The following is a 23,957-nucleotide window of genomic DNA, read 5'->3' as shown; positions in this document are numbered from 1 at the left end:
TACAACAGTTACTAATATGGCATTATGTAAAAAGGTGGATGTGTAACCGATGTGATTCTGCAATCTGTATTTGGGGTAAAAATGGGAGTTCATAACCCACTTGAATCTAATGTATGAAATACGATATGTCAAGAGTTTTGTAATGTTTTGAACAACCAATAAAAAAAAACCCATTCAAGCAAGGTGTGAGAGAACGTACCTGTAATTATAGTAACTCAGGAGGCTGAAGCAGAAGGATCACAATTTTGAGGCCAGACAGCAACTCAGTGAGATTCTCAGCAAGGCCCTGTTCTCAAAACAAAAAGTTAAATATACAATGTAGCTCAGAGGTAAAGTGTCCCTGGGTTCAATCCCCAGCAAAGCAAAAAACAAAGCATTCATGATAAAATCTTGCAATAAATTAGTCATAAAATATCTCCAACAAAACAAGGATCCATGAAAAATTGAGTTTTCCTGAAAGGCTGAGTAATTTCCCCAAGTTTAGACACAAAACAAGGATGTCTACTCTTACCACTTCTACTCAAAATTGTGCCAGAGGTAGTGATCACAGCAATTTGGCTTGGAAAAAAAAATGGACATTCAATTTAGAAACAATCTCATATTCTCTGTTTATAAATTACATGAATCTTGTATACAGAAACAACTAGTTATTCTAATTTATTAGACATTGCATCAAAGATCATTAAGGTTGCCTAAATTCAACCTAGAAAGATCAATATCATTTCTATGTACTATCAATTAATATCTAAAATGAAACTCAGAATTCCACTTAACACATCAAAATATTTATGAATAAATTTAACAAGGAAAGTGTAAGATGTTTACACTGAATATTAGACTTACTAAATGAAATTAGTAAAATCTTACACAAATGGACTATATGATACTAATCGCTTAGAAAGCTTGATAAGATGATAATACTTTTCAAGTTAATGTATAGACTATTATATACTTATATTATATATAATATTATATATTATATACAAGTTAATGTATAGACTATTATATACAAGTTAATTCTAAAATTCATACATATATGCAATATATCCATAAGCCAAAACAATTTTGAGAGAGAATAAGATAGTTGGCATAGTATATTCATACTTCATACTTCATAATTTCATATTCATACTTCCTAATTTCAAAATTCAGTAGTGGTACTAATCCCAATTTGTTGTACAAGAATAAGGAGAGACATATAAATCAATGGAATATAATTGAGTGTTCCAAAAGTAACTTTTAACTTTATGGTAAACTGAATTTATAAGGTTTTCAAGAAAATTCAGTGTGGAGAATATTTTTCAATAAACACTACTGAGACAATTGTATGTTCCCATGGAATTTGGCCTTTTATCTCATATCATCTACACAGTTGACTAAAAAATAATCATATATCTAAATTTAAGTGTTAAATAGGCCAAACCCATACATGAGAACACAAGAATACATCTTAACAGGAACAGGTAACACAATTTGTTCTAATGTATGACTCTGAACACAAAAGTAAGATAAGAAAAAAAAATCATATGTCTATTAAACTTCACCAGAATTAAGATATTTGTGATTTGAAGAATACCATGAAAAATAAAAGGACAACTGAATGGAGAAATGTTTTCAAGTCATAAGTCATAGGGTTGATTAGTATAAACATATAACATTATCTAAAAACTAAAAAAAATACAAATTAAAATCAGCAAAATTATCTGAATACATATTTTTCAAAGAAGCTACAGTCATATCTAACAAGCACACAGAAAGATGATGACTGCCATTTTTCATTAGAGAAATATAAATTGAAATAATGACACACATTTTAAAATCTAAAAGGTATATTTCTAAATTAAAAAAAACATATCGAAGAGGCAAAATACTGTGTAATTCTATGATTTTCTAAAAAGGGCAACATTATAGACACAGTAAAGAGATCAGCAATTTGTAAGGGATTAGGAGAAACAAAGATCAATAGGTTAAGTTCAGGGGAATACTTTATAGTGGTGAAATTCTTCTCTAAGATATAGATATAGATATAGATATCGTATACGTAATACTGATTTTTTTTGTCATTTGTGACTTATAATTACACATAATAGTGGGGTTCATTTTGACATTCATAAACGAACATATTTTGCTCCATTTCAATCCCTAGTACTTTCCCTTTCCTTTCTCTTAATCCCTTTCTGCTCATCAACTAGTCTTTTTTCTTTTTATTTATTGTTTTATAAAAGTGAAAGGAAAAACCATGGAAAGAAATTAAACAAATTATGTTTTGAGTATGATTGCAACAAATTCTACTTTTATGTATAATAATAATATATCAATTAAAAACAGAATTTATCAGGTGGAGTGGTCCATGCCTATAACCTCAGTACCCAGTGTTATGTTTTGAAGTTGTCTTCCAAAAGCTCATTTGTGAGACAATACAAAAATATTGAGAGGTGAAATGATTGGGTTATGAGAGTCTTAACCCAATTAGTGAATTAATCCCCTAATGGGGATTAACTGAGTTTAACTGAATGTGGGTAGGGTGTGGCTGGCTGAGGTAGGCACTAGGGATGTGCCTTTGGGGTATATATTTTGTATCTAGCAAGTAGAGTCTTTGCTTCCTGATCACCATGTGATCCACTTCCTTCTACCACAATCTTCCACCATGATGTTCTGCCTCACCTCAAGCCCAGAGGAATGGAGCTAGCTGTCTATGGACTGAGACTTCTGAAACTGTGAGCCCCCAAATAAGCTTTTCTTTCTCTAAAATTGCTCTAGTCATGTCTTTTAGTCACAACAACAAAAAAAGGTGATTAAAACACTCAGTTACTTGGAATAGAAATTTTTTAAAAAGATGGGAGGTAGCTCAGTGGCAGAACACAAGGCCCTGGGTTCAATCCACAGTACTCATAACAAAACTATGAAAAAACAAAAATCTCCAGATATTTATTAAACATGGATTTTACTTATACATATGTAAATTACAAACCTTATTTAGTAGTTCAGGGGATTCTCAGAGATAAAAGCAGAGAGAATATAGTTTTAATTCAAGCATATAAAACAATCTCACTTGAAAGTTGGGGAAAAAGAAGACTGACCTAAATAACATAGAAAATAAGTGGATCCAGGTGTGGTGGCACATGCCGGTAATCCTAGCACCTCAGAGGCTGAGGTAGACGGTTACAAATTTGAGGCCAGCCTCAGAAACTTAGTAAGGCCCTATGCAATAGACAGAGCAGATAGTCCTCCCTGCTGTGGGAGTCTTTATGTATTTAGCACATGTTCAGCCGGTGTCCAACTCCTAGATCACAGCATGGTAGTTGGGAACACTGTGTTCTATATTTTGCTTTTTTTTTTTTCCTACCAGGGTTTCTCCACTTATGCAAAAAATATGTGTAGCACATATCTGCCCTCTCCTTTCAGATATGTGGTGATTTAAAGTTAATTTTGAGGTTGGTATAAGTAGGGGTTGACCTAAATCATCATACCATCACATCTACGAATTAATGTTAACTATTTATGCACGCAGCGCGCGCGCACACACACACACACACACACACATTTTTTCTGCTCACCTGCTATCATGGCAATACTTTTCCTGTGCTTTGTGTTCGCCAATGGGTAATATGATTACAGGATATATTTATCAACAAAGTATATGGCCCCCCCAAATACCTTCCTTGGATCAGTAGAAAAATTTAATTTTCAGAGGGTTTTCTCAAAGCATTAAATGTCAAATAATCTTTTTAAAACAGAAAATGGGAATTCTGTTCTCTAAGAACACTCTTCTGAATGCAGAGATGATTTGTTTCCTGACACTGATGTTTCTCAACAGTGGCTTTTAATAAACTGAAATCACATCTTCAAAAAAAATTAGTGGGATGTTACAGATGTATTTACTGACAATATGTAAAAACAGGGTTTTCAGGGTATGTGAGGCATAGGAACTCATCTTTGAAGAAATATTATTGATGTTAAAACCAGTCACTTGGTAATGAGGAGCCAGTGAGGAAGAAAGGAAAAGAGTCCCCAGAGTTTGATGAAGTGTGTTCCTGAAGCACTTGTATTTGGAGCAGATGATAATAAGGGAAGGTGCTTTGGTATTCTCTCCCTAAGCATCCACTTAGCACCTGAACCCAATGTTTTTGGTTTATTTCTATTTTAGGGTGGCTTTCTTTTTTCCATCAAAATGATAATATAAAATATTCTTTTCAAATATTTTTAGATTTACAGTAAGTCTCAAGAATTTTTACAGTTTCATATACCTATCAGCTTCGTATACTATTAACATGTTTCAAAATGATAGTGTATTTGTGAAAACTTGGAAGTTAGTACTTTTTCAAAACTATTAATGGAACTATAGACACTCTTTGTATTTTACCAGGACTTCCACTTAAAGTCATATTCTCATTTCACTATCTATCCAGAATACCTCATGAGAGTTAACTGAAAACTGTACAACTTACTCATTGCTGCATATTGTCACATAGCTTTGGGGCTCAAAGCCTCACAGACATTACTCACAGTTTCCCCATGTCAAGAATCCAGATGTAGATAATGGCACAGACCAAGTTTTCCTGATATCTCAGAGGGAAGAATCCCATTCCAAGATTACATGATTGTTTTTAGGAGACAATGCTGCACCAGTTGTGAAGACTTCACAGCTGAAGTATTTCAAGCCTTTAAAGAATTAATAATAACCCATTATATAGTCTTCAAAGAACTGTACCATGAACAGTGGAGAAAACACTTCTTGAAACATTCTATGAGGCCAATTTACCCTGATATCACAAATAGTAAGAGTTTACCATAAAATGATGTTACAGATCAATATGCTTTATAAACATAAGAGGGAAAGTCCTTAAATAAATACCACCAAAACAAATGAGCAACATGTAAACTATTATTCATTATGATAAAATGTAATTATCTCAGTAGTGAAAGTTTGGCTCAACATAGAAAATAATTTAATACAAAATATTAATAGGACAAAGGAAAAAAAATGACCATCTGTAGAAATGCACAATAATTATTTTGACAAAAACCAAAACACATTCATGGTATTAATACCCAATAAACTAGGCATAGAAGAGAAATTTCTTCACCTAAAAAGGCAATCTATGAAAAGCTCATATAACAGAGTATCATGAAAGTCTCAGTAATTTCCCTTAGATTATGTATGATAAGAATGTGCACTCTTGCCATTTCTCTTCAACATTTACTGGATGATGTAGCCATGGCAGTCAGTTTAGAAAAATAAATGTTATGGTTTGGATATCTAACATCCCCTGAAAAGCTCATGTGTTAGGCAATCCAGAAATGTTTAGTGGTGACATGATTAGATTATGAGAGCGGTAACCTCATCAGTGGATTAATCTGTTTGATAGATTAGTAATTTAAATAAACTACTGGGTGGTAACTATATAGATGGAGTATGGCCTCTAACTATGTCTTATTTCTGGTCAGTCTCTCTCTCTCTCTCTCTCTCTCTCTCTCCTCTCTGCTTCTTGGACGTCCTTAGCTGAGTAGCTTTCCTCTGTGATATCCTTCTACCATGATGCTATACCTCACCTCAGGCCCAGAGCAATGAAGTTGGCTAACTATAGACTGAGACATCTGAAACCTTGAGCTCCCCCAAATCCTTTCCTCCTATAAGTTGTGCCTGTGAGGTACTGTGGATATAGTGACAAAAATCTAACACAATAAATATGAGACATCCAGTTTAGAAAGGAAAAAGTGAAACTACCTAAATTTGCAAATGACATGCGTATATAAAATCCTAAGTTATCACTAAATAAGATTAGAATATAAAAACAAGCTCAGTAATTATTCAGTATAAATATGGTCAGTACAAAATTAATTGCATTTCTATATAATGGCTATTAATTAATCTAACAATGAAGGCTCACTCATATGGAAGTAAAAAAAAGTTGATCACATAAAAACAGAATGTAAAATGATGGTCTCTAGAGGTTAGGAATTGTAGCAGGTTGCAGAGACAGAAAAGGGTTGTTTAACAATTACCAAAATACTCCTTAGATAGGAGTAATAAGTTCTACTCATCTATAGCACAGTAGGGGGACTATAATTTATGACAATTCAATACCTCAAAAAAAGTAAAAGAGGGATGTTGGTTGGTCTCCAACACTAAGAAATATTAATTACACTGATTTGATCATTACATGTTTTATACATGATCAAATTATCTCATCAAACCCATAAATATGTACAATTAATATGTGATAATTAAAAATAAAAAACTCAGCAAATAATTTCATTACTAATAGCATAAAAGGAATACATACTTAGGCATACATTCAACAAAGTATGTATGAGGTATGTCCACTGAAAACTGCAAAACCTACTAAAGAAATTAAGTAAATCCAACACAAATATTAAACAAAATTCTTTATCATTACTCAGTAGGTTTAATATTGTTATGATGGCAATACTTTCCAAATGGATCTATAGATTCAATATCATTCTTACGAAAATTCTTGCTTCTTTAAAAAGTTTTTCAGTAGTTGACAAAATTATTCTGAAAGTCACATGGAAATAACTTTCTCTAGAACTATCATACCATCTTAGAACAAAATTGGAGAACTTAATTTGTTAAATATCCTAATATCTGAACTTACTATAGTCTTACACTAAACAGACATTATAGTATTGGTATAGCAAATAATATTTCAATGAAATCAAGTTGAGTGTCCAAAAAGTATTCCCTACATTTGTAGTGAACCGATTTAATAAGATTGCCTAGAAAATTCAATATGGAAAATTACTTTTTCAACAAATGTTGCCTAGACATGCTATTATTAGCATACATGTTATACTCTTTGCTTACTCTGTATATATATATATTGAACTTTCAACAGGTCATAAACTTAAAAGCAATACCTTAAATAAATGGAGAAGATGACTGAAGGGAGCTTGACAGTGATTCCTGGTCTCCTCACAACACAAAAAGGAGGCAGTAAAGGAAAAGCAGAATTGAAAGGTGGTGTGACAGATACCAGACCTGATTATAAAATGAAGGTATAAGAACAATGATGAAAAACCAAAGCCTATGGAAAGGGTTGATTTTACTATACTTTGTACCTTTCTAAACTCTGTAGGAATATAGCTACACCACTTAACTGCTAGTATAAATTATATGTTACTATGCCACTTAACTGCTGACTAAACTAAAATCTCATTGGCTTAATTCTTAGAACTTTAGCTCTTAGGGAGATGAACTCAAGTCATCCTGAGTTATTGCTCCCTATGGTGAAGGCCATTTCACAATGACACAGGTGTTTAATGTCTTTGTTCTACACCTGGGAACTACTTATCTTAAATTCCCTGTGCATGGTCTTTGGTCATGTAGACCAAGAATCCAAGCCCACCAATGTTGTAATGGTTAAGAAATGATGTCAAATTTCCTATAAAAGCCCCATGTTACCTCAGCTCAGGGCCCAGATCTTCAGAGCACCACCTCATCTGGGTCTGCCAGTATAAAAAAACCCGGATTATCCAACCCTCTGAGTGATGCTTGGTCTCTTGTTAAGTGTAACTGCCATACCATTTTCCAGAGGTCCCAGTGGGATTCCAACTATTCAGGTCCTTGGAACTGCCATTTGATTTGATGGTAGAGAGGGAGCACCGGAACTGACAGAAGAGTGCACACCACCTGAAGACTTTTCTGGGTTCCTTTAGGCTGATGCTCCAGTTCCCCCAGAATGGCTGAACCCCAACTAGACTCAGAGGAAGGACAGACCAACTCACCAGGATCCACTGACCACAGGAAAAGGTAGGTTCCAGGACCCAAGTCAGGAGTATCCCTCTGGATAGAAAGAGAGTCTTATCACCTCTCAGAGCAGCATGAATATGCTCCATGACAATTTGGAGTGGAAACTGCAGCTGCAAAGGAAAGGAAGGGGCTAAGGCAGTAGCTTAGTAGGCTCCAAGGCAGTTCAGAGCGGAAACTACAGCTCTAAACGGGAAGGGGGGGACACGGAACACACAGCTTGAGTATAGGCTGAGCTCCCAGGAAAGAGGGGAAGCAAAAGAAGCAATGTTAAACTTCTTGCAAGTTTTATTTTTCTTAAAAACCCTTTTTCTGAGGACTTCACATGCTTAAATATCTGGGCTGACTCTATAATCGGATCCAACTGTGGTCTGATAAAGTTATTTTATGCATGCCCCTTCTAGAGTAATAATAACCATGTTAACTTTTTGTCTTCATCTTTTTCTGAGCTCAATTTTTTATGATAAATTCACCTTTTCTCCTGAACCAATTAGTCCTATTTTGTCTAACTGAAGTTTATTGCCCTCTGTTTTTCTTTCTGCTGTCTTTATTCAGAGGCCAGCTGTTCAAGCTCTCAAATACACTAGAAAAAGAAAGTCATCTTCTCCTTTGAAGAGTCCTAAGCAGGAAAATAAACAGTAGTGATGGTGGCAGTAAATCTGCCTCCTCAAGGAGGCAAGGCCAGCTGAACCTTTGACTTCAACATCCACCATGACTAACAAAACTTCATTCCCAATGTTTAAAACTTCACAAGGTTCTATTTTAATTTCTAAAGGGCTAAATCTGACAGTCTATTATAATAAATCCTTATAACTCTTTTTTATCCCACCTGTGGAAGTCATACAGGCAAAAAGCAATAAAGTCTTTGTTTTCTGCCGATTTTCATGTATATGTGAGCACACTGGTATATTGTATACTGTGTCTACATGTGTGCTTGAAAAACACCAAAAATTGACATTTGAGAGCACTCATAAGGGGCTGGGGTTGTGGCTCAGGGGTAGAGAGCTCACCTTGCATGTGCCAGGCCCTGGGTTCGATCCTCAGCACCATATAAAAATAAACGAAATAGAGCTACTGTGTCCAACTACAAGTAAAAAAATAAATATTTTAAAAAAATAAAAAGAGTGTTCATAAAATTAAAAGAATGAATACAAATACCTTTCATTTCACATAACTTAAAATGATTAAAGAGATAAAAATTTTAAAATGTTGTTGAATTTACTAATCCACACATTTTTTCCTAGGTGATCAGCTAATGAAGGGTGTTGTTTTCTATAAAATGTTTAATGTCAATTGCTTCTAGGATTTTTCTTCAACATAAAATTGGCTTAAAATGGTAACTAAACTTGATTTTCATGAATAACCTAAGTTAAAATTGCACAAATTAGAATAAGTGGAGTGCCTGGTATATGGCTTAGTGGTAAAGCATGTCCTGGGTTAGATCCAGAATATCACCAAAAAAAGAAAAAAAGATTTTAAACTCAGTGAGAACAGGCCATCCTTTGAAGGATACCATATCTAAGTGGCATAATGGAGGATGACAAGACTGTTTTCTTTAACTGTATTTTTCAATCTTTACATAATGATCATATGTTTGTAACATTTTGGACATTTTTAAATTGCATATATAGCACCAAAAAAACTAAAGACAAGTATTAAGTAATAAATTCATAAAAATTATTCTAAAACAATGGGAAAATAAGATTTAACACAAAAAGGATAAACATTTGTAATTTTAAAATACTGTTGATCATTGGAAAGTTTAAGATTGCTGTTTCTGGGTCTACACTAAAAGCAAGATGATTAAGGATTAAAATTCTACTTTCATGTATTGTTCTACACGCAAGGATAAAAGGAGAAAAAACTAAAAAGATGATCTTCTTGGTTATTTGGAACCAAGGAGGGTTCAATATTCTGACTTAAACTTTACTCCTCCTAAAGGCCCACATTCCTGGACTTCTCACTCTAGGAATGTGGCCAACAATGATGGTAAGAAGAATCTGAGCCAGCTGCAGTAGCTTATTCCTCTACCTGCCCTGACTGTAAGCTAAGAAAAAATCTGTATGTGCAACTTTGTCTGTTTTAAAGGTTCCCATCTGTCAGCCATCTTTTTGATGATCCTCTTGTCTGCCTGCTTTTTATATCTGTTACTAGTTCTTTAACACTTGGACCATACTACATTGATCTTACTGGTAGTCTCTGGGAAAGAAAAATCTTGGCTGAATGGGCCACCCATATGTATGGCCCTGTCTAAGAGAAAGATGTTCCACTATAACACAATCTAATTGCACCATTGGCCCAAAGAATATTGACATAAATTTTGGAAGACACTCTGTTTTAAGAAGATGGAATTGAGAGTCTGGAAGAATTAAGTACCAAATTTCACGTCCACTGGTAAGAATAGGAGAGAGGCATCATGCCAGGTTCCACACAGGTTGCCATTACTCCACTGAGACATGAGTTGAAGATATCTGGAAGTAGTCTAAAACAAAAGAGCAAAGACACAAGGAGAGGTCATTTAAACAAACTTGACTTTCAACCATTTTGTCTAATCCCTGACTGCATAAAGATAGAGGACCTTATAATAAATGACTATTTTGCAACAAGACCAAAGATGAAGGGAAAACTTTTAGGTATCAAGTAAAAACAGGTTATAAGATTAAACCATCTCATTTGGACACCAATCTGTCATTTCTTTGTAATCTACATTTGGCACATAAAGTCACCAAATTATAAAATAATGCAGACAGCAATTTCAATTTATGAGAGAAGAACAGAATTATCATGCAAAGAAAGAGAAACCAGAAAAGCTTATATTTTCTATTTGTTTCTCTAGAAAACCTCCAGTTTACATTGGTGATTATCTTGTCTCCATCCTTCATCATAGAAATGCCACTTCTAAGTACTGTGTATAGAATACAAGGTTGCTCTTTACATGTAGTGACATTATTTAATTGGTGCCATGCTCTAATACTAAGGATGAGGGGAACATTTTCAGATTTTATTTTAACTAATATCTGGCCTTAAAATTATCTTTATACAATATTGAATTCCAGAGGCAATGGCTGCAGCCATCTTGGTAAAACAAGTTACCACAATTAACACACAGTAGAACTATATATAAAATATCACTATTAATGAATTAATGTCTCCATCCCACCAGATTAGCTTTTAGAACATGCTATTGACCATTTTATTACTTGCACCCAAGACCCATGCTCTTGAGTCTCAGAGATGCACTTGTAGAAATGTTCCTTCACAGAAGAATGTGCCCCTCTCTACACAGTCATGCTGACATTATTTTATCCACACTGAAGGCTCTAAACAACTCCTAGTCACCTTTCTGGAGTCCTGAATTGTTTCTGGACTGTTTTGTTTTTGTCTCTCTTGGTAGTTTCAGGTGAAGAAATCCCTGTTCAACACCAGTTGAGGAATTCCATCTTCAATAACCAGGACAGTCAACATCTATTCATACTTAAACTATGTGGAGGACTGCCAAGGGTTCATCCCTAAATCATGGATCAAGTCAATAATATGAAGATGGATAAGTTGTTTACTAATCAACAAAATGGAAATCTGAAAAAGTCACAAGCATGAAAACTTTCTAAGAATATGATAAATGATAAAAGACCACAATTCTCCTTCCATAAGTCAATGTTACAATAATATGTGCTGCCTGAAATACATAAATGTACACAATTTAAATGTTTTTATTTTGCTGAGAATTGAAAATAATTTCAGGTAATTGCTGATTAAAAAGTAAGAAAATACTGCATACATTACAAGTGATTAGCATAAGGAAATATCACATGGATGTTTACAGAAATGAGATGGATGAAATTATGAACTATAGATAACGTCTGTATCTTGTATGGAGGAAACTTAAAACAATATAATGAGGCTTACATCTGCACAGTAATGAAGTTGCTGGTCTCTGCATTCAGACTGGGAAAATTAGTGTTCTGTCTACACAAAGTAATGACTTTGTAAACATACTAATAGGAAAAATTAAGTCATAAAATGGAAACATTCACAGAATTTTTTTTAGCATGAGTCTGAGAAAATTTTGCCTTTTTAGCTTCCAGACTAGTTTGTCTTTTTCCTTTTCAATAGGAGATATTTCAGTAAGAATTCTGAAAACTTAAAACAGAATAAATAACATCTGTCATTTCTAGCAAAAGTGATATTTTCATTTAAATTATCAATGAGTGGTAGAAAAAAGATTAAAATAACTGAAATGAGTATTTATTTATAATGCTTTATATTTTATATTTTTTTATTTCTTACATACATGACAATAGTGGAATGCATTAAAATCATAATTATCCATTCACAACACCATTTTTCATAACTCTGTATGTAAAGTATGTTCACTCCAAATTATGCCATTATACATGAGCTCTCTTATTATTATTACTTTTGAATAACAATTCTTAATACACATTTATACCACAATTTATCATATTTCTGATTGTATATAAGATATGTTGACACCAAATTCACGTCTTCATACATGTATTTTGTGTAACGATGAGGGTCTCCTTCCACCATAAAACTATCATTAATGGATTTTTAAACACAGGAATGAAAAGCCTTATTATGTAACATAAAAAGACAAATTTGGTTACAGACACTGTTATCCAGATTTCCTGTGATTGATTTATAGCATGCCACTCTACCCTTTTCTTTTTTAGTCCAAACTTTAGTAAGAGATGATAGTCACAGCATCCATTACGACAGACTGTAATGTATGCTTTGAAATGAAGAGAAATGGTTTTGACAAATCATACAGATATTACAAAAATGTAGTTTAGGTCAGTTGTATCTCAGGGCAGATCTCCAGGTGGCAGGAAATCATTTCTTACTGAATTTATGAAGGTAGTATGGAAAATGCATGGTTACAGGGCAAGAAAACAAGAAATTTGTGTGTGTGTGTGTGTGTGTGTGTGTGTGCAGTCTCAGGGATATATAGGTTTTGTAGACATGGTTCCTGGACACAACCCTGCTGCTGCCCAGCAGAGATCCACAGGGCATAAGCAAGAAGTTGTGTAGCATAAGTGGATAGTCTTCCCCACTGCCAGATTCTTTGTTTAGCCAGCACATGTGTAGAGTCTTCATTAAGACTTTGTCAATCTCTCAGATCATTGAATGGAGATTTGGGGGTATGTTGTGCTGACCTTGTTCTTGTTTACCCCACTGATCTATCCATATCTGTGCATAACACATGTGTATCACTTATTTGCCACCTGCAAAACCTTGAGCATCCACATATTCATTTTCAGATATTTATAAACAGGAATTAGCCTAAATCATCATTTTAAAAAATATACAAATTTGTATCCTGCTAAAATGTGGTAATGAGGAGATCTGTTCTGTGTCTTTTGAGCTTGGTCACAGGTAATAACATTCCATGACAGGTGTGTTGAGAAAATACTTGATCTCACAGAATTCTTGATGGAGCCACGGTGCAGTGGCACACACTTGTAATCTCAGTGGCTCCAGAGGCTGAGACAGGATGATCAGGAGTTCAAAGCCAGCTTCAGCAACATAAAAGTGCTAAGCAACTCAGTGAGACCTTGTCTCTAAATAAAATACAAAATAGGGCTAGGGATGTAGCTGAGTGGTCAAGTACCACTGAGTTCATTCCCCAGTACCAAAAATAAGAATTCTTGATGGGGTCTAAAATAAGATCTTAACTATCATAGGGCTTTCTGAGAGGCTTGAAAGGACAGTTGTCTATTGATCATTTGTAGAAGGAATGCTATACCAAGAAAAACTTCTCCTGACTGCATAGATATGATTCATGATCCTGTCACTGACATTTTTCCAATATTGGCTTCTAATATCCAAAAGTCATGTCTTCCAAAAATGCTTTAAGAGGGATCTTAAGATATACCACCACATACTATCCAAATACAGAGCTTCTGGAATATGTGAGGCATAGGCATCTACTTTTGAAAAAGTGGTTAATGACACTTAAACTGGTGACTGAGTTACAGGGAGTGCAATGAAGAAAGAGAAGGAGAGACCCTGGATCTTGATGATGTATGTAAGTTTGGCAGGGTGGATAGATAGGAAAATATGGCAAAGCAATTTTCTTATTTGCCCATTCTTCTCTTGAGCCCAAGATATCTTTGTTCATTTTTCACACAAAATGCACTTAACAAATGCACTTAACAAATCCAAACTCTATAATAAAATCTCAAAACAATTTAGGCATAGAAGGAACTTTCTTTACCTAAAATGTCACACACAAAAAAATCTCATATAAAATCATTTGTTATCTGAAAAAAAATCAAAATTTTCCTCAATTTAGAAACAAGTCAAGATTGTCCACTCTTACCATTTTAATGTTTACTGGAAGATGATGTCAGGACAATGACACTAGAAAAAAATGAATATCAGACATAAAGATTAGAAAGAATGTCAAACTTTCTCTGCAAATGACATTATTCTATATTTAGAATAATAAGGACATTAATGAATGCAATTAGAAGTAAAAATGAGTCTGGTAATGTTTCAGGACAGATAAAAACACATAAACCCATTGCATTTCTATACAGTAGCAACAAATGATCTAAAAAGGAAATCCCAAAACTATTCTTCCTTAAATAGCATTATAAAAGTAAAAGTACTTGGGAATAAATTTAATAAAATAAGTATAGTTTATAGACAATGAACTAAACTTATTGAAATTTATTAAATACTAATTATAAATGGAAATATTTGATGTTCATTAATTAGAAGGCTTATTATTGTTAAGATAGCAATAACTTCCAAGTGGTTCTATAGATTTAATGCAATCCATATTTAAATCCAAGAGGGCATTCTTTTTTTTTTACTAAATTGATAATCTGTTTATAAAATTCTAATATAAATGTAATATATCCAGACCAGACAAAATAATCTTGAGAAAGAATAACAAAGTTAGCATGGTAATCTCATAGGTCCTGATTTCAAAAATTACTTTAAAGGCATAGTATTAAAGTCTTATGGGGCTGTTGTAAGGATAGATATTTATATTAATGGAGTAAAACTGAGTGCCCAAACATAACCCTTACATATGATCAATTATTTCTAACATTGCTAAGTTCATACAATATGGAAACTATTCTTAATCAAATGTTTCCAGTTGGATTTCACACATAATTGGGATTCATCTATCACAACATATAAATAATTAAAGCAAATTGTTCATACACCTAACACACAAATAGTATTGCTAAATAGGAATATTATGTAGAGTAAAAGAAATACATCTTTGTGGCCTTCAGTTAAAAAATATCCTCTAAGATAAACATTAAAACAGTAAATGCACAAGAAATAGGAGAAAAATATAGATATATTGAAATTTATCACAATTAAGGATTATATGATCAAAAAACTTTTTTAAAAGACACCTCAAAAGAATAGGAGAAAATCTTTCCAAGTCATATAGCTAACATGGGTCTATTTTCCAGAATCCATAAACATAACTTACAAATCAAAACTAAAAAGGAAAATATCACAATTGAAAAATAAATTATTTGAATAAACTATTTTGCAAAAAGCTATACAATGTGCACCCAAAGACACTAAATATATTTTGTCTTGGGGAAATGCAAATCTAAATCATTATCAGACATGCTTCATAAATATGAAAGACATGTCACTAAATGAAAAAAAAAATGAAAGAAAAAAATTTCATAATTCAATTTATATGACACTCTGCAAAAGTATAGATACAGTAAAAAGATTAGTGATTGGAAAAGAGTAAGATTGAATTTGTGACTAAGGAAATTGCTTTAGGGCAATTAATTCCCTATAGTAACTTAATGATAAATTCATAATTATGATTTTCAAATCCTACTTTAATAAAACATGAACTTCAATATATAAAAACTAACAATATGTATGTATATCTAACAAGAGAGTGTCAAACTATATGTGGCAGAAACTGATAGAAGAGCAAAGAGAAAAAGATGAATGCACTATTATATTTGGAAATACCAACACCCTCTACCAGGAGTGGATAGATCCAGGAGGCGTATTTTCAGTAAAGATACATTTGAAACCAATAGTACTATCAATCATTAGGATACAATTGAAAACCACAAGTATCTTCGACAATCACATACATACTCTACTTACTGTTACATGGAACATCCATCAAGATAGACTACATTCTGATCCAAATAACATATTCAGAAGAATGGAAATCATATCCTGTATGCTCTCAGACCACAATGGACTTAAGTTACAAATCAAAGAGTAAGCGAAAAGATAACTAAAAAATCTCAAAATGCATGAGGATTAAATGATGCATTTTCAAATAACATGTTGATGAAGGAAAACACCTTAAGAGAAAACAAAATCTGATGTGAATGAAAATAAAACACAAGTCTTCAAAATTTGATACAAAAAAAAAAAAAAACAGAACTGGGAGGCTGGGGTTGTGGCTAAGCAGTAGAGCATGTACAAGGTACTGGGTTTGATCCTCAGCACCACATAAAAATAAATAAATAAAATAAAGGTATTGTGTCCAACTACAACTGAAAAAAAAAAACATTTAAAAAAACAGAACTGGGAGGGAAATTCATGGCACTGCATGTATATTTTAGCAAAGATATAAGAGCTAAGTAAATCATCTAAGTTTCAATCTTTGGAATACAGAAAAAGAAGAACAATAAAATTAAATCCAAAATAAATAGAAGATATATTATTTAAAAAATCAAAAAAGTAATAATTAAAGCAATTAGAATCTCTGAATGAACATTGATAACTTACTGGTTCCCAGAACATGGAAATGTCTAAAATTGTGAGGGTACCCACAATATTCTAAACTATATTCTTGCTTTACATTTTAAATGAGAACATAATGATTTTTAGAAATGAGCAAAGGCACACTAACACAGGGAAAGTTTATAACTTTACTAAATTGCATAGTTTAAAACTGCTACAAGAAGGCTGGGGATGGAGCTAGGGTTGTAGCTCAGTGATAGAGCACTTGCCTAACTCATGTAAGGCACTGGGTTCAATCCTCAGCACCACATAAAAATAAATAAATAAAATACAGGTATTGTGTCCGTGTACAACTATTTTTTTTTAAATGAGAGCTGGGGATGTAGCTCAATGTTAGTCAATGTTAAAGCATTTGCCTAGCATGCATGAGGCCCTGCGTTCAATCCCCAGCACCACAATCTCTCTATATTATATATATTTACATATATAATAATAAATAAACCTTAAATTGCATAAGAATAGATTTTAATCTCATCACCACAAGGTATATAAATTGGTGAGGTGCTCTACACAATAATTAGCTTAAATAAAACGTAATGCAATGTATATATATAGGTCAAAGCATAAATTTTACACCATAAACACAATTATTGTCAACTAAAATTACATAGATAAATTTGGCGAATTATGAATAATTAAGAAATTTAAGTACATAAATACGTACGCAATGTAAGAGACCACGTGACAGAAAGAATGTCTACAAAATAGCAGCAACAGTCTGAGAAACAAGAAAATTAATGAGGTTTGTATACGAACAGAACACCGCATTACACATAAGGTCATGCAGATACACACGCGAGAAGATGTGTCTGTCTGCAGGGAAAGCCAGCCAGCCGCCCCTACTCCCTACCTCCAATCCAGCGCCATCCTCCTCCGCATCTCAGAGATTCCGGCGGCTTCGCCACCTCCCGAGGCTTTGCTGCCACTCCTGCTTTGCTGGCGGGGTTCCTTTGGCGCGCAGCTGCGGAACTCCTTTAATCCCTTTTCCCGTCTGACTGCTCAAAGCTTCCGATGTGTGGCATGCTGGATGCGGTTGAGTAGGGTCCTGAATTTTCTTATCCAGGAATCCCACCTACCTCTTAAGAAGGACCCAGGGTACAAGAACCTGCAGTCCAGGTAGGGACATCCAAGATCGCTGGGACTACTGATTCATGAGCCTAGGATTTCTCTCTGCCCCTCTGTCCCTTTGCTCCTGACATCATAAAAAAGACTATTTTATATGCACATAAATAAACCAGTAAAAATAGAGACCTCAAAAACAGGAACATGTGTGTACACACACACACACACACACACACACACACACATATATATATATATATATATACAAATTGATAAAAAGATCAATGAGGTGAGGATGGATTTGTGTGTGTTGTAAGAAGTTGAATATCCATTTGAGAATAAAAATCTAAACTTTACCCTCATATTAAACATGAAATTAATTTCAGACAGATCATACACCTAAATATAGAAAATAATTTAATACCACATTTATTATATATAAAATAACTTCAGGATTAGGGTATTTTTTTAAATAGATCTGCAAAGTATTTGCCACTTAGAAAAAATACAGCTTGTTTGTGGTGCATTGGAGGCATGAGCTCTACCACCGAGTTACACCCTCAACACCAAAATACTCTAATAGTTAAAATATATAAGAACTCAGACAACAGACACAGTCAAGCTCAAGATTCTTTTCTTTTAGATGTTCTCTCAGATTCAGAACTGGACCATAGGAGTGGTGATAGTACCTGCTCTATGAGTAAACTAATAATATATAAAATCTGTAGACTAATCCCCAGTCTGTACTGACCATTAAGCCAGTATTTGCAAATACTAACAGGTTTTCTAATAATTGCAAGATGCAAGTTATTTGTTCCAATTTTAAAATTAATCATGTTATAGCTGATGAGCACATTGAGACAAGAAAAACTCATAATTCATAATTTAAGATGTATGAAATTGTACCTATTCACCACCAAGGTCAATTAAGTTAACACCAAGTTCTGCTCTCATATACATGAGCTATTTTTCATTGATCGCTGTCTTCTGTTCAGGCTGGAATGTGGCAGCAGGGTTTTTGTCTCATGATATGGTCTGACTCTGGCATCTTTCTGAGAATTCCATTGGTTATGCCAGCCTCAGTGAAGTCTGGTCACAGGTGATTTAGTGGGTTATGGGAAATCACATCTTCCATATTAGTGAGTAATATGTGGGAACTGGTTGCTCAGCTCTGTCTTTTTTGCCTGAGACTTCATATTAGTAAAGTTGCCTATCCTATCAATACTAAACACTCAAAGTCCACTGAACCTTGTTAGCCATTCTGAGATGAGTAACTACTCATTCAATTCTACTTTCTCATTAAGGGCCTGAATATGTACTTTTTTTATATTTCCCCCTATTTTCTTCCTTTTTAAAGCATCTGTGCATGTAAAATAACAATAACAACATAACAAAACTATTCCCTTTAATAAAGCACCCCATTTCCCATTATATTTTCCCTGTATACTAGTTAATTACAAGCTAATGGGACACTGCCCATCTCAATTTATTCTTTCTCTGGCTATCCATTGTGGAATTTCTTTCAAATGGAGTTTCATTAACCCTTACTGACTTCACATCAGGTTAGTCGCAGAAGGCTGAGGCAGGAGGATCGCAAGTTCAAAACCAACCTCAGCAATAGTGAGGTGCTATATAACTCAGTAAGACCCTGTCTCTAAGTAAAATACAAAATGGGCCTGAGGATGTGGCTCAGTGGTCGAGTGATCCTGAGTTCAATCCCCTGTACCAAAACAAAAACCAAAACAAAAACCACTGTGTACCACAATTCTAATTTCTTTTCAGTTTTGAGACCCCTTTTCCCACGCTATCAAATCTAAAGATTGGAAAAGTCAGTTTCGAATATTTCCATTGTGCTAGAACAATGCCTAATATCACAGTTCAAATAATGGAAGTACTCCAATCGAAGTTAATACATTAGGATGTGTCATATTCCAAAATCTTCATGCCCTGGACACTGTTGGCCTACCCAGGGGATGAAACTGGTGTATCCATGGGTGAAGAATGGTATTATTATATAAATTGCTTTGAACGAATAGTGTCTAATCTGTACCTTTTAAAGGACAAGATAAAACCTATCATATAAATGAGATTCAACCATTTTATTGTACTGACCCATTCCCAAGGATGGGCAAGTGATCTAAAAGAGCATGGGGAAAATGTATTTGATTTGTTATTTCTGCTTATTCATTCTCATTCCGATCTGCATTCTTTATCTTTGAAGATCTCTTACCATTTAGATACTAAATTTACTCTTTTTTCTCCACAGGCACCAAGTCAGCTTTAACACGTGAAACGTCTATGGAAATTCCAGAAATAGGCATGCAGGAATCAAAAAATACACAACTCCTGCTTATTGACTTTTTTTTTTAAGTTATAGGCACTTGCAAAACAGCAGGAACAAGATCATTCTTACATCCATTTTGTTTCTTAAAGGCAAGAGATGTTAAGATGTTAAGGGTGCCCTTCTTGTGCTAGAATGGAATCACCATTCTTATCCTAAAGTACAGGAAGTCCAGACTGAGAGGACTCTGAACATACCTTAAGATTACTCTTATGTTTTAACCCTCCATACATATAAAATGGATTAACATTATGACTGAAGATATTTATCTCAGAAATGCAAATTTGCAACATTTTTTAAAAAATAGAGCATAATGTTCTATATTAATAGAATAAACAACAACCAGATGAACACCTCAAAGATGTATAAAAACTACTTAACATAGGCAAAATTCATTTATGATAAAAAGCACTGAAAAAATTAGATATAGAAGAAAAATTTCTTAACTTAAAATGAGAATCCACCAAAAAAAATTCTTATAAAACCACATTAGGGGCTGGGGATGTGGTTCAAGTGGTAACGCGCTCACCTGGCATGCACGGGGTGCTGGGTTCGATCCTCAGCACCACATAAAAATAAAGAAAGATGTTGGTGTCCACCAAAAACTGAAAAATAAATATTAAAAAATTCTCTCTCTTTTTAAAAAAAATAACACATTAGTGTAAATGTCTCGCAATTTTCCCAAGATTAGAAAATACAAAGATATGCACAGTAACTCCTCTGTTGCTTCTATTAGTGTAGGTTGTAATCAGGGCAGTTAGGCAAGAAAATTACATACTTAATATTCACATTGGAAAGGAAGAAGTCAAACTATTTGTCTTCATATTATATGATATTTTATAGAGAGTATTATATAGTCTGCTAAAATAATTGGGACTAAAAATCAAGATCAGTCATGTTGCAGTACATAATACGCAGAAGTCAATTTCACACTATCAATCAGTAATAATAAAACTCAGAAAACTAGATATATTAAAAAATAAATATCCTTAGGAAGAAATTTAGTAAGTGGAAGCTATATAGACTGAAACCTACAAAATATTTTGAAATTAAATAAATTTAAAATAGGAAAATTTTCCATGTTTGTTGATCAGAAAATTTAAATATTAACATAGTGATACTTTCCAAATTATATATAGTTCAATGAAATCTGTATAGAAATTATATCTTCCTTTTAAAATTTCATAGTTTTGCAGTAATTGGCAAACTACTTTTAAAATTCATAAGGAAATTGAAATGATCTAAAATAACCAAAACACTCTTAAAAAAGAAGAACAAAGTTGGAGTAGTAGATTCATAATTTATGATATCAAAATTTACAGACTGAGCATACTCATGAATTTGTGGCGCTGGTATAAAAATAGACACAAATATCAATGGTATAGAGTTGAATATCTAATATTAACCCACATATTCATGAAGAACTAGTTTTAAAAGGGTGCCAAGACAAGTGGGCATAGTGACGCATGCCAGTAATTCAAGCTACTCAGGAGATCAAGACAGGAAGATGGCAAGTTTGAGGTTAGCCTGGACAACACAGTAAGACTCCATCTCTCAGAAACAAAAATAAGCATCCCCCCAGAAAAAGGTTGCAAAAACAATTCAATATGGAAAAATATTTTCTTCAACAAATATTGCCGGAACAAGTGAATATCCATTATCCACATGCAGTTTGGACTCTTCTCTCATACCATATATGTAATTAACACAAAGAGATCACAGACATACATGTTACAGCTTCAACTTCAAACCCTACAGAAGAGAACATACCAACAAATCTTCATGACATAGATGAAAAAAAATTCTCACAGATGACAACATAATAAAAATGAATGAAGAAAGAGCTTTTGTGATTCTAAGTATAATATTACAACCTCCCCCAAAAGGGAAAACATGTTTGCAAAAGATATAGCTATAGCCCATAATATATAAACGCTCCAACAATTCATGAATAAAGTGAAATATTGTAATTTAAAGTGAGTGGAATGTTTTTTCAAAGAATATATAGATGATGCCTGATAAATACAGGAAAAGAGGCTCAACAACTTTATTTGTTAGTGAAATGCATATCCAAACCATCATGATATAAACTTCATAAAAATTAGTGGTATATACTTAACTGAATAAAGCCAACTGGAAAAAAACTACATAGTGTGTAAGTCCATTTACAACACTCTGAAGAAGGTGAATTTATAGAGATGATGAAAAGATTAATGGTTACTAGGGACTTGGGAGAGACAAAGTTTGAAAAGGTGAAATACAGATTTCCTTCTGACAGTGAAATTATTCTGATGTTAATGGTGTGTTAATGATACTATTTTTCAAATTTACAGTCCCTTATATCAAAAAGAATGAACCTTAACGTATATAAATTTAAAACTAGTTAATAGGTTAGAGGACCACAGGGAGAAATGCATAGAACATATAACTGTGTAACAAATATACATAATAAGCTAAGGGAAGGAAGTGAGGGGTAAGGAGCTGACCTAAATAATAGGAAGTATGTGGAGATTCTAAGGTTAAATTCCAAAGGAGTCATATGTAAGCATCACCCTTTTGTTGGTAAAGTTGTTTCAGTGGGGGTATGAATTAAAAATTTTGAAACCTCTACCAGTGTTTGGGCAGAATGATCAAATAAATCAAATTACTCTTTTAGAGTGAAAGGTTTTGCACAAAGAAGTAGACATGATTAGACTGATTCACAAGGTGTTAGATTAGATTCAGGTCATTCTGGGAACATTAGTAGGAATTTATGTTTAACTATATATGCTGACAGGGGTAAATGTAGAAATATTTAGATGAGTATTTGTTGAAGTTACTGTATGCATATATTTCATTGTGCTCTGTCAGCTGATGAAGCTTAGAATGAATAGACACCTGAGTGTCAGTGACTACACCTGGTACCCAGGCATTTATTTCTAATACTATTTACTATCATATGTGACTAGGACTCTAAGAAGAAATGATAAATGCTGGAATGGGTTAGGAATCACCAAAATTATTCTGGAGTACATTACAGTTGCAAGAGTAAAACTAAACAATAATGCAACCAACCAATCAGCCAGACATACAAAATCACACTACAATCTCAGTACAGGAACCAACTATAAACCCTTCTAATGTCTAACATTGTAAACACTTGAACAACAAAATAAACTTACATAAAACATAGTATAAGCATGAGAAAAACATTCCAGAAATCCCAAATTGGGAATGCCAAATGTTAAAATAAACAAGGAATGTCTGAGGAATTGTCACAGCCAAAAGAAGCCAAAATAAAGAGGGTGTCTAAGTGTGAAGTGGTTTCCTAAATAGAATCCTGGAACAGAAAGTGGGCATTCAGTAAAAATTAAGAAAATCTGAATAAAGTCTGGATGTCTGTGAATGGTAACATAATATTTATTCTTTAATTGTGATTATGTGCCATGCTAATATAAGAGATTAATGATAAGGAAATATTTGCATATGGTATATGTAAAACTATCTATGATATATCAGCCTTTGTTATAAAATGAAAAAGTTAGATTTTCAAAAATTTAATGTCAAACTTAATAGAACATTATCAATATTGTTGATGCCCCCATATGAATTCCTCCTAATATCTCTTCACTTTGGGGTAAAGATTACTAGTATTTTGAACTATTTGTCTTCTTAATTTTCATTTTTTTCTGTTTGCATTTCTGAGCCAAGCACATTTTTACTTGTCTTCAAACTTAGATAAATTTGTAATCTAAATTACTCCTTATTTATAGTTTAATCTTAGAAAATCAATGGACAAATCCATTTTGTGGGGCACACTAGAAAATACCTAACTTTTTCTTTTCACAAAGGTTAATGCTATGCAAAATGAGTCAAGAATGAGAAACTGATTTGAATGTCAATTCCCTAAATAAATTAATTAAAGGACACTAATAGAATGGATCAAAAATAAGATTTGACTGTCTACAAAAGCCTACTTTATTATACAGATATAAAATGAAAGTAAAAGGATGAAGTTAATAC

At 33.4% G+C, this 23,957-nt stretch overlaps 1 long non-coding RNA gene across 4 annotated transcripts in view; it reads right to left on the bottom strand.

Annotated features, from left to right (window-relative positions):
- The window catches only part of LOC125612822, a 247,459-nt gene extending 229,892 nt beyond the window's left edge, over nt 1–17,567 (bottom strand). For 2 of the 4 annotated variants that reach the window (XR_007343299.1, XR_007343298.1), the window contains exons 1-6: nt 17,403–17,565; nt 14,115–14,155; nt 10,148–10,253; nt 6,883–7,884; nt 4,507–4,662; nt 200–286 (exon numbers count right to left, since the gene is read on the bottom strand). This is a non-coding gene — a long non-coding RNA (uncharacterized LOC125612822). Of the gene's footprint in view, nt 1–199; nt 559–4,506; nt 4,663–6,882; nt 7,885–10,147; nt 10,254–14,114; nt 14,156–17,402 lie in introns of all 4 variants that reach the window. The other 2 variants (XR_007343297.1, XR_007343300.1) reach the window with 2 other exon arrangements.
- Nucleotides 17,568–23,957: the final 6,390 nt, after the last annotated feature.

The sequence above is a fragment of the Marmota marmota genome, unplaced genomic scaffold (assembly GCF_001458135.2).
Source record: "Marmota marmota marmota unplaced genomic scaffold, marMar, whole genome shotgun sequence".
In the NCBI taxonomy this organism is placed as follows: Eukaryota; Metazoa; Chordata; class Mammalia; order Rodentia; family Sciuridae; genus Marmota; species Marmota marmota.
Note: the sequence above shows the minus strand (reverse complement) of the source record. Positions and strands in the feature narration are given on the sequence as shown.